General features: G+C 34.4%; 2 non-coding genes across 2 annotated transcripts; both read left to right on the top strand.

Moving 5' to 3' along the window:
• Positions 1 to 3733: 3733 nt before the first annotated feature.
• Positions 3734 to 3805, top strand: TRNAT-UGU (transfer RNA threonine (anticodon UGU)). The gene has a single exon. It is a non-coding gene; the product is annotated as a tRNA-Thr (tRNA).
• A 2337-nt stretch (positions 3806 to 6142) lies between these two features.
• Positions 6143 to 6214, top strand: TRNAT-UGU (transfer RNA threonine (anticodon UGU)). The gene has a single exon. It is a non-coding gene; the product is annotated as a tRNA-Thr (tRNA).
• The last annotated feature ends 4139 nt before the right edge of the window (positions 6215 to 10353 follow it).

The following is a 10353-nucleotide window of genomic DNA, read 5'->3' as shown; positions in this document are numbered from 1 at the left end:
TGTAATTGCAAAAGCAAGGCGTACAGGAAATCATTGGGATCCGTGGTATGAGCACATCTTCAACTTTGCTTTTACCGCTGATGATTGTTGCTTCGCTTACATTCGGCTTTAATTTCTTATCGCAAAGTCTGGTTCCATTGCACAATTTTGGTGGGTCTAAATTCAGAAGAAGCATGATTGGTGAGCCAATTTGCAAATTTAATAATGCGCAGGCATTCCAGGTGGCCCTAAGGAGAAATTCAATTGGATAATTCACAATTTGATCTTCATCTGTAACTGTGTCGCCACTTCACCAGGAATTTGGTTTTGAATGCGATCATTGATTTTTTATACGTGATCATTTTTGGGAGCTAAGATTGCTCGTTCGCATAGCCAAAAAAAATTTTTTTATTTAAAATTCTTAATTCTGAAATATGAAAAACCTTCGTCATGATCGAATGAACCTATACCCAAAATTTGGTGATGATTGAAGTGTCGGAAATACGTTTCCATAGGGAACACTCACAACAGAATTTGATTTTTATAGAAGATATAGATAGACTGAAGCTAACAAATTCTTTAATGGCGTCAGATTACTAAACGTCCAAAAGGAATAACAGGCAAACTCAACAATGCAGTCAAATTTTAGGTGTTTAAATAACCTAAGTTTTTACGGCAGCCATAGTTCTGAAAAATCCCATTTGTGGGGAATGTGCCACGACCCTTTTGCTCAAATCAAAATTTTACTGGAGGTGTTACACTGAAAGAAATGGTGCTAGTAAAATCAACAAATCGGTTCTGTAGTTCTTAACTTAATGGAGATTCGGTGAAATTGATCGAATTACGGTTAATTCGACCGAGTTTTTTGTCAAGCGAGCAAAATTTTGTAAAATTGACAGATTCCTAATCAAACTAACTGATTTTTCTGTTAACACAACTGATCTTAAGCCGTGATTACTCACGAACGTACGTAGAAAAAACGTGTCAGCTGACACGACCTATCTTATGAGTGTGCAATGTAAACGAAAACTCACCGACGTGCAACGCCCGTACGTACGTAGCGCGGAACGTAGAAATCAAAACAATTTTGATTTTTTCCGTATGAACGTGTCAGCTGATCGCTCTCTCACTAGACAGAGTTGCCTAGTAAACTTTTGTGCGCTAATTTTTGACCGTTTGCAGTTTTATGCAAAAACTCCTAATTAAAGTTTGAAAAATTGTGAAAATAATTCGAAATAATTATGTAAAAGTGCAGATTATATATATGTAATCTATTTATTTTTATTTAATATTAATTCCAGCCTTTTGCAACATCAAAAATTAAATTGGAAAATGTTGATGTTTCCATAAGCATGCATGCAAAATGGTCAATGGCAACAGTGCTTATCTGTAAACAATACACACACAAATATCTTATGTACATGTACACAGACGCACACATTGATTCCTACGGGCTTGAGGGTTCGGTCAAATGTGCTTCGTACGACAAACGTCCTTACGTACGGCACACGTCGGTGGGTAACTGCCACATTACAGGTCATTTCAACGGCGATCAACTGTCAATACATGAGCAAATTTCAAAGAGAATTTTACGCTCACTGCGCTCTCTACTTTGTACTTATGATGATGGTGCCACTTGTTAAAAAAAAAACACCAAAATAAGAAAACCATCAAATCGAAAAAACACACAAAATGGGAAAACAACAAAAAACTAGTTTTTCAGTTATCAATACAAATTGATATCGGGTACAATTTTGCAACTTCTCTTCAAAGCAAAATTGCGCCCTCTTGTTGCAAAAGTTTTGCTTGAACGAACAGGATTTTTCCAAATTTAGTAACATTTTGTTCAAGTTTTTATGAATTTTTACTCACGCGAACGAATCTAACAAGATAATAAAAAAAAATCCTTTTTTAATGTTGATGTTTCCGACAAAATAAAAGTTTGAGTTGTTTTGGAATTGTTTCAACTTAAAGTGTTACGAAAACTAAACTTGCCGAATTACATGTAAAGTTACTGCAGTGGTGAATTACCTTCCTGCGATTTGATTCTTTACTTTTCTGTAACTTACAAGTTCTCTTTTTAAAATGTTACGTCAAACATTTATATTAAAAGTTTTGTTCGAAAAAATCAAGTGTGGCAACTACATGCGAGAGAAGAAATTGAGAATGAGCTGAGCTGCAACTGAAAGAATTGAGAATCAGTTTTGTGACTATTATTTTCATTTCTATATTCATATGTATGTATATGTAGCAAGCATGCGTTTTATGTATTCACATATTTACGTATTTATATGGCGGCCGCAGTGGTGTGATGGTAGCGTGCTCCGCCTACCACACCGAAGACCCTGGGTTCACACACCCCGGCCAAAGTAACATCAAAATTTTAGAAACAAGCTTTTTCAATTCGAAGAAAAATGTTCTAAGCGGGGTCGCCCCTCGGCAGTGTTTGGCAAGCCCTCCGAATGGATTTCTGCCATGAAATGCTTTCAGTGAAAACTCGTATGACGTGCAGATGCCGTTCGGAGTCGGCATAAAACAAGTCGGTCCCGTCCCGCCAATTTGCAAGAAAAATTTAAAAGGAGCACAATGCAAATTGGAAGAGAAGTTCGGCTTAAAATCTCTCCGGAGGTTATCGCGCCTTACATTTATTTATTTATATGACAACATAGGTATTTTCATAGAAAGCTGTCGCAACAACTTTTTTTGTTCATTTGACTACTAAAACGGTCAATTACGAATCAACGATTTGTGCGCAGTTGATCGATGGATACAAATTGACAGAAAGTTCGGTTGAATTGACCCGTAATTCGGTTGATTTTACCTGTATTTTTCTTTCAGTGTAAGAGCTTACGAATTTTTCTCGAACACAAACGAGAATTTCAAAACCCGAGAACTTAGCTTTTCGCGAGTTTCTCATTTGTCATATACTGAAATTTTGCCGCTGTATTGACAATATCTATGGACTCTTTCTTACTTGTGGCTTTTTTGTTCATTATATTGTTTTTCCAATGATACTGCACTCAAAACATATTTATATATATATTTTTTTTTTTTTTTCGAAGTATTCTAATTTTTCATGAAGATATCGAGAAATCGGCTTTTCTCGAAACTCCCGTAAGTTTCGCGAGCTTCTCGACATTCAATTTAGCCGCTGTATTATTTGTATTCCATGTGTTCCGGTATATTTTATTTGTGGTTTTGTGAAAATTTTTATTTGTGCTCCAGAAGAAATCGTAAGCTCTATATAAAACTGCCAGTGCAGCGATTAAGCTGGAGTCATTGGTGCCGTATGTCGTATCGCTGTATCCGTATCCCTAACGTAATCAGCTGTTTATCGTTACGACGGTAAACCAAAACCCAATTGGTTGGCTACGATACGGTTACGACTTTAGCGGCACCAATAATCGATTGCATTGATTCTCATAAGGTTGGTCGAATCAGCTGTTAAAATGTTACCGATACGGTTACCGATAAAGCACCAATGTCTCCAGCTTTAAGCTGAATGTCGAGAAGTTTGCGAGCTTTACGAGTATTTCTGAAATCCCTTCTCGAACTTGTTAATCGTAAGTTGTATAAGTTTAAGCTTTTTGACGTAATTTCCTATAGGTTCAAAAAAACTGTAACTTACAATATTTATGTCAAAAAGCTGCAACTAAATGTGCATGCGCCAAAGTTCTAAACATTATTAGCGGTTGGTGTGTTAAACATCCACGTAATAATAATAAAAACGTACTTTGACACATGTAAAATATTCGCCTCTTTAGCTCAGTGGCAGAGCACTGGTCTTGTAAACCAGGGGTCGTGAGTTCAATCCTCACAGGAGGCAACAATTATTTTTTTTTAACACAAATAAAGCTTCTTTTTAAATCACAGTTTTGGTCTTTATCATTGACCGAACTAACTTCCAAATGATATTTAAAACGGAATTAAAAAATTTCTGGATCTCTCATGTTTACGTGGAAACGCAGTGCCACGTTTGTTTGTGTACATACATCTTTCGCAGGGGTTAGAGTTAGTTGTGAGTAGAATATAGAATTTATGAATCGGTTTTGTAGATGCCTGTTTCAAAGCAGGACCGAATATTCAAATTGGTTCCGTCGAATACATGGGCAACATACTAGATAGCGGTGCACCACCTGATTTTGGGCCAAATTTCAAGGGTGGTATCCTCCGTTTTAATAAAATTAGAAAATATATTTCTGTGAAGAGATATTAGCAAAATTTAGCAAATTTAGGTAACGTTAACAAGGCGGTACGTAGTTTTGAGGTATAAAAATACGCGTTTTAGCTTTCTCTATAAGATCCTGAAACCGAAAATTATAACTTATTTCTGTCAAAATATCTATATTAGAGAAAAGCGAAGCAAATTTTGTATGTGGTTGTTGAAGCTTGCATAATTTTTTTTATACACACACATAGCAATTCAGAAAGGGTTTCTAGGCTGGAAAATGTGGAAAGCGTAGCTGGTGTTGGACCTATCCAGGGTTAATTGTTTTACCCCGGCTTGAAAAAGAGTCGCGCAAAAATTTGGAATAACAAATCGCGTGATTTTTTACTCCAAATTTTCTGATTTTTCTATCAAATACACACGTTTTATTGAAAAAGTGCCGCAGCCGAAAATTTAGAATAAAACATCGCGCAATTCGCTATTACAAGTTTTCATATTTTTATGATACGAAGGTAAAACTGTCTTGCGTAGTAAAAAAATTTCGACAAAAACATCCCCTCTTTCCCCGCTCTCTCTCTCTCTTCTCATATCTTCTCTTCCGTTTCCTTCCTTCTCTTCTCTCCTCTCATTCCTTCCTTCTTTTCTCTCCTCTTCTCTTCTCTTCTCTTAATTTTCGTTAATTTCACTTAAAAAAACTCCTCAGGATATTGCTTATTCTATGTTTTTATGCAAATGTGTAATTTTTTGCAGTGTTCGTGTGACCTGCACATTTTGTCAACTTTTGATTACAATTAGGCAGTGCACCTTCATATAGTAAATTACACAAAGCCAGTTTTAACATAAAAAAATAGTTTTGAATATAAATACTTTATTTTTAATGAGTAAAACCACTGAAATGATGGAAAAATATTTGTTTATTTGGCATCTTATTTTGTGACTGTTTGGGTTTTTTGCTACCCAACCCTGATTTTCATCCGCAAGTTTTATTTGAACAGGTCTAGCAGCGTGCTGCTTAGCATGCAGCGATACATGTGTGTTATAAATCATAAATATAAGGTGTAATAATATCGGAAGAGATTTTAGGCCGAGCTTCTCTTCCAATTTGCGTCGTGTTTTAATTGAACCCAGGATCCTCGGTATGGTAGGCGAGGCACGGTTCCATCGCACCACGCCGGCCGCCATGTGTGTTTGCGTAGCATAAACCAATGTGTTTAAAATGAAGTTTTTTTTTATATAAATGCGTTCAATGCAATCTTATGCATGATGAGTATATTGCACGTAGTTTTATGGAAAACGGCAGATCGAGCGACTCTGGGGCTATCTGAATTGAAAAGTAGCCATCTTCCAACTTTTGTTAGAAGAATAATTTGACATTTGTTATGGCTATGAGTGCTTTCACACCATAAATCTGCAATAATTACAATCTTTCATATGTCACGCTATTTTTTGATACGAAAATCTTTTAAGATAGGATTAGTTATTAGAATCATGTATGAGAGATGTTTTTTGAAGATATTCCTGTTCAGATTTTTATTGCCAAGCGTGAGTAAACTTAAATGCACATCAAAATGAAATATTCAGATATATTTTTGATTTGTAGAACATTGAAGAATGTATATGCTTAGTTCGAAAATGTAAATTTTTTTCTATATTATATAGTAACTGTATTAAAATCTTTTCATTACATTTAATTCAGGATTTTATTCTTGAATTCCAGCTCAAGATCCTAACACTAATATTAAATTATTATTGCTATGATAAATTTTTGTTTAGATAAACAAAATTTTAATTAGGGTAAGAGAAAGAAATTTTATTCATTTAATTGAAAGTACTGAGTTTTGTGATTCGGTTCTTGTATTTCTTGATGTATCTTTATAGGATGTATGTGTAGTTTTGAGTGCACTGTATTATTCTTACTATTAAATAAAATTTGTGTGGCATCTTTGTCTAATTACTGTTACGTAAACTGAGTACTTTGACACAAAATTAACAGAAGCCTCTTTAGCTCAGTGGCAGAGCACTGGTCTTGTAAACCAGGGGTCGTGAGTTCAATCCTCACAGGAGGCACATACGTTTTTTAGTATTTTTTTTTTTAACTAAGCAAAACATACGTTTTTAAAATATTGGGGAAGTTTTTTTTTATTTAATCTGTAACACAATAAAATTTCTGGAGCGCCTAGTAATAGTTTTTTTTTTATTTATATACATTCAAAATTTTTGACTTCATCGATAAGGTGGCGGCTAATTTTCAATTATAATTATATTTACAATTTTTTTCATAAACAAATTATTTGTTTATGACACACTGGCTATGCGTATGGAAGGTTTTCTTATGGCTTGTTCCGTTTTGAAAAAGTTAACAGTTCGCACTCAAAATCGGATTATTTTCTTAAATAAACATTACAAGGGGAGTTGAAACCCATTTCATGTTAATCTGTGCATAAGCAACTACTTTATGCAGGAGCTTAAGAGCTCTTAATGTGTATTTTATGCATTAGTTTTGAGGTTCTAAATACGTAGAAAACGTGCTCAAAACGAACTATTTCATGAACTGCATCAACTCGTTTTAGAGCTGTTTATGCATGAAAAAAGCCCAATAAAGATTATTTTATACACTGGCTTTTGACTCTTTAAAAATTACAAAAAATCACTCAAAATTTTTATTTCACTTAACTGTTTTTTTCGATATCAAATATTATATAATTTCTACAAATTTATAACCGGTTATAAAACTAAGCATAAAGTTGAGCGAAGCTTGAATTCCAGATTTGGTAGGATATGCTTTCTATTGACAGCATTTCGTGAAAATCCAAAATAATGAAAAGTAAATTCTTTGCCTTTTCATAGATTTCATAACCCCCGACAGCTTCACATTCACAACGAGGTGTGTGAAGTAATTATAATTGTTATAAATCTTGGGTGTCACTTATACGCCTTTTTCTATACGTTTTAAGTCGGAGCACTGTTTACATGACAAATTGCCAAAGAAAAGTCTTTTAATCGGCTCCAGTCGATTCCAGTCAAGTCTATTGAATGAAGGCATGGATTCGTTATATTTATATATAAACAAAGCAATTGAATTTATTTAAAGCTCAAAACATAAGTTGAGAACCGCTGCGCACTACTAGATTTAAAACCCACTGATTTACATAATGCATAAAGTTTGCTGCATTAAATCAGGGTTTGGTAACGAAAACATTGTGTACCATACTTATCCACAAGGAACGAAGAACCCAAACAATAGTTGTGTTTTTTTCACGTCTATATACGTTTACGCTTAAACTTTATATGTACTGCTAAGCGACAAACTTTAAATACACCCCTGAAATTGCTACGCATAAAATTAGTACTACTAAATTTCAATACGCATTATACTCAGATGTAACTGAAATATGTGTCCATGTTTCACCCTCTGCACTAATTCCATGTATTCTATACGCGTCCACTATCTATCACAAGTGATTCAGACATATGTTACACACAGAAATATAACAGAGGGTTTTGTCTCCGCTTTTCGGTACATCCTGTAGCTGTAGCTAGTTATTTAACCACTGCGGCTAGATGGGTCTCCTAAGCATTATCTAAGCGAGGATAAGCGTTTTTTACGCGCAAATGTAAACGCATACGGTGTAAAAAAAACACGGCTAATAATGATCAAGAACAAAACAAAAAGCCAAATATATAAATATTTTTCCGTCATTTCAGTTGTTTTACTAATATAAATTCAAAGCTTTATATTTAAAAACATTTTTGGATTATAAAATTGATTTGACATTAACAAATTCATTATTTAGTGCGTTTGAAAAATATTTTATACTCTTTATAAAAATCTTTGACACAAGGCGCTGCGTATAGCTGCCAGGTAAATTTAACTCCACGTGAGCAAATTTTTTGAACATAAAGATGTTGCATGCGCGAACTTCAGTGGAAAGCAGCGTATAATACTTATTGAAATAATTTTATGCAGCAATTTCAGATGTGAATTTTTGTTTGACGCTTATCAGTCAAAAAGTATTAAAGGGGTAACAACGGGTCACTATCCCCTTTACCCAACTTCTGCATACTAATTGTTATAAAATCTCAGTTTAGTCGATTAAACAATGAAAAGGCCAACAAATACAATACAAGGCTTGATGTATTTATTATTTAAGCAAGGGCTGCAGCCATACAAAGTACATTATTTACATAACTAGTAAAAAAAAAAAACCAAGCGAAGAATTCGTATTTTTGAAATGAAAAGAATTCAAATATACATGTATAAAACTATACTTATACATACATCCCAACAAGCAACATTTTTAAAAATAATTTAAAGTGAATTAGCTTGAACAAACGATATATAAACGTTTTCAAAATTTTACTTATTTTGAGTTTTTGGGCTGGTTATTGGTTTTGAAATAATATCAATTTTGTAAATTTTACTTATAACATCTGAAAATCTTACGACCGCTAACTAGATTTGTTTTCAATTTATGCCATTCGTGGCGCCTACGCATATTTTGTAACTGTTAATTCTGTGCATGAGAAATTCGAGTTGTCAGTTGGCATTATTTGCTTTTTTTTGTCGCTTTTTGGTCACTAAGGGCTCATTTACATACGTATATCTGCGCACTCAGCACAAATCGGTAATGCTATTCTGCGGAGTTCTTAAAACAATAAAAAGTTTATAATACTAATGGAAAACAAAAGCTTACTTTTTCATTTGGAGAACGAAATAGCCTAACGTACAATATTGATAGAAGCAAGACGGCTTGTCGAAATATACATATATTTAAGCCCCTCTTTTACAAAAATTTAACGACAGCCTTGTTTAACCTATCTTTGAAGTATGGAACTTTACCGACAGCATGGAAGGAATCCTTTCTCATCCCTCTCCATAAATGTGGCATTAAGTCGTCCATTGAAAACTATCGTGGCATAGCTAGACTGTCCGCTATTCCAAAGTTGTTTGAAGCAATCGTTACAAATTACATAACATTTTCGATTTCAACATTAATTGCAAGTTCTCAGCATGGGTTTTGTAAGGGCAAATCAACCATAACTAATTTACTTGAGTTCACAACTCTTATTTCGACGTTATATACACCGATTTTAGAAAAGCATTCGATAAAGTATGCCACTCATTACTTATATATAAACTCGACATGCTTGGGTTTCAACCTAATCTCACTTGTTGGATTTCCTCCTATCTTTGTGGCAGAACACAAAGAGTAATCTTTAAAAATATGTTTTCGAGTATCATTAGTGTCACCTCTGGTGTTCCTCAGGGCAGCCCTCTTAACCCGATTCTGTTTTTGCTATTTATAAACGATATCTAGACAATTATAAAATATTCTAAAATCTTGATGTATGCTGATAATGTAAAACTTTTTAAGACTTACGCGTCGATTGAAGAACGCTATTTACTTTAGACGGATTTAAATTGCTTAGCTGCTTGGTGCAATGTGAACCACATGCCGCTTAATCTTCAGAAATGTAAATGTATGTGTTTTTCGCGCAGGAGTTTACAACCAGCTTCTTGCACAATTTACAACCAAAACCTTGAAAGTTTTATTGTTTTTGTAGACTTGGGAGTTACAATGAACTGCAAACTTAGCTTCAACTCTCATATAAATGTCACTGTCAATAGAGCTAAAGGTGTCTTAGCATTTGTGAAAAGGTGGTCAAAATTTGTGACTAACAAATAAATAAATAAATAAATAAATAAAAAAGAGTTTAGCGACCCCTACGTTACGAAAACCCTCTTCACAACATTAGGGCTGGCCACATTCAACACGGCGGATACAGACCACAGCTACAGCAAAGCAAAACTTGACCACAATCGTAGCCATGCATTGGCTACTTGGTTACAATGGCAACCACAGCTACAGTGGCAGCGCTGTTTCGAACAGCTGATGTATTTTAACATTTCATTGGCAAATAAGCGTCTCGCCAAGTTGATTGAAATTCTGCAAATAAAATTAAAAAGTCAGCTACATGAATTAATGGAAATAAAATAACTCGTTCTGTATACTGTATAAATCTGATATATTTCTACGATCATTCTACAATCAACAAATTCATTATACTCTTAATAGCAAGCTGCTACACATGGTTCTGGCCTCTGGTATTACCATTGGGAACTGGTGGAGCTCGACGTTCTTGGAATTGTAATTAAATACCATTTTCACTGGACAATAACCTGGAATCTGGACAATGGAGAGGCG

Source organism: Eurosta solidaginis, chromosome 3, assembly GCF_040869045.1.
Source record: "Eurosta solidaginis isolate ZX-2024a chromosome 3, ASM4086904v1, whole genome shotgun sequence".
NCBI lineage: Eukaryota > Metazoa > Arthropoda > Insecta > Diptera > Tephritidae > Eurosta > Eurosta solidaginis.
The sequence above is the reverse complement of the archived record's forward strand: the minus strand, read 5'-3'. Positions and strand labels throughout refer to the sequence as shown.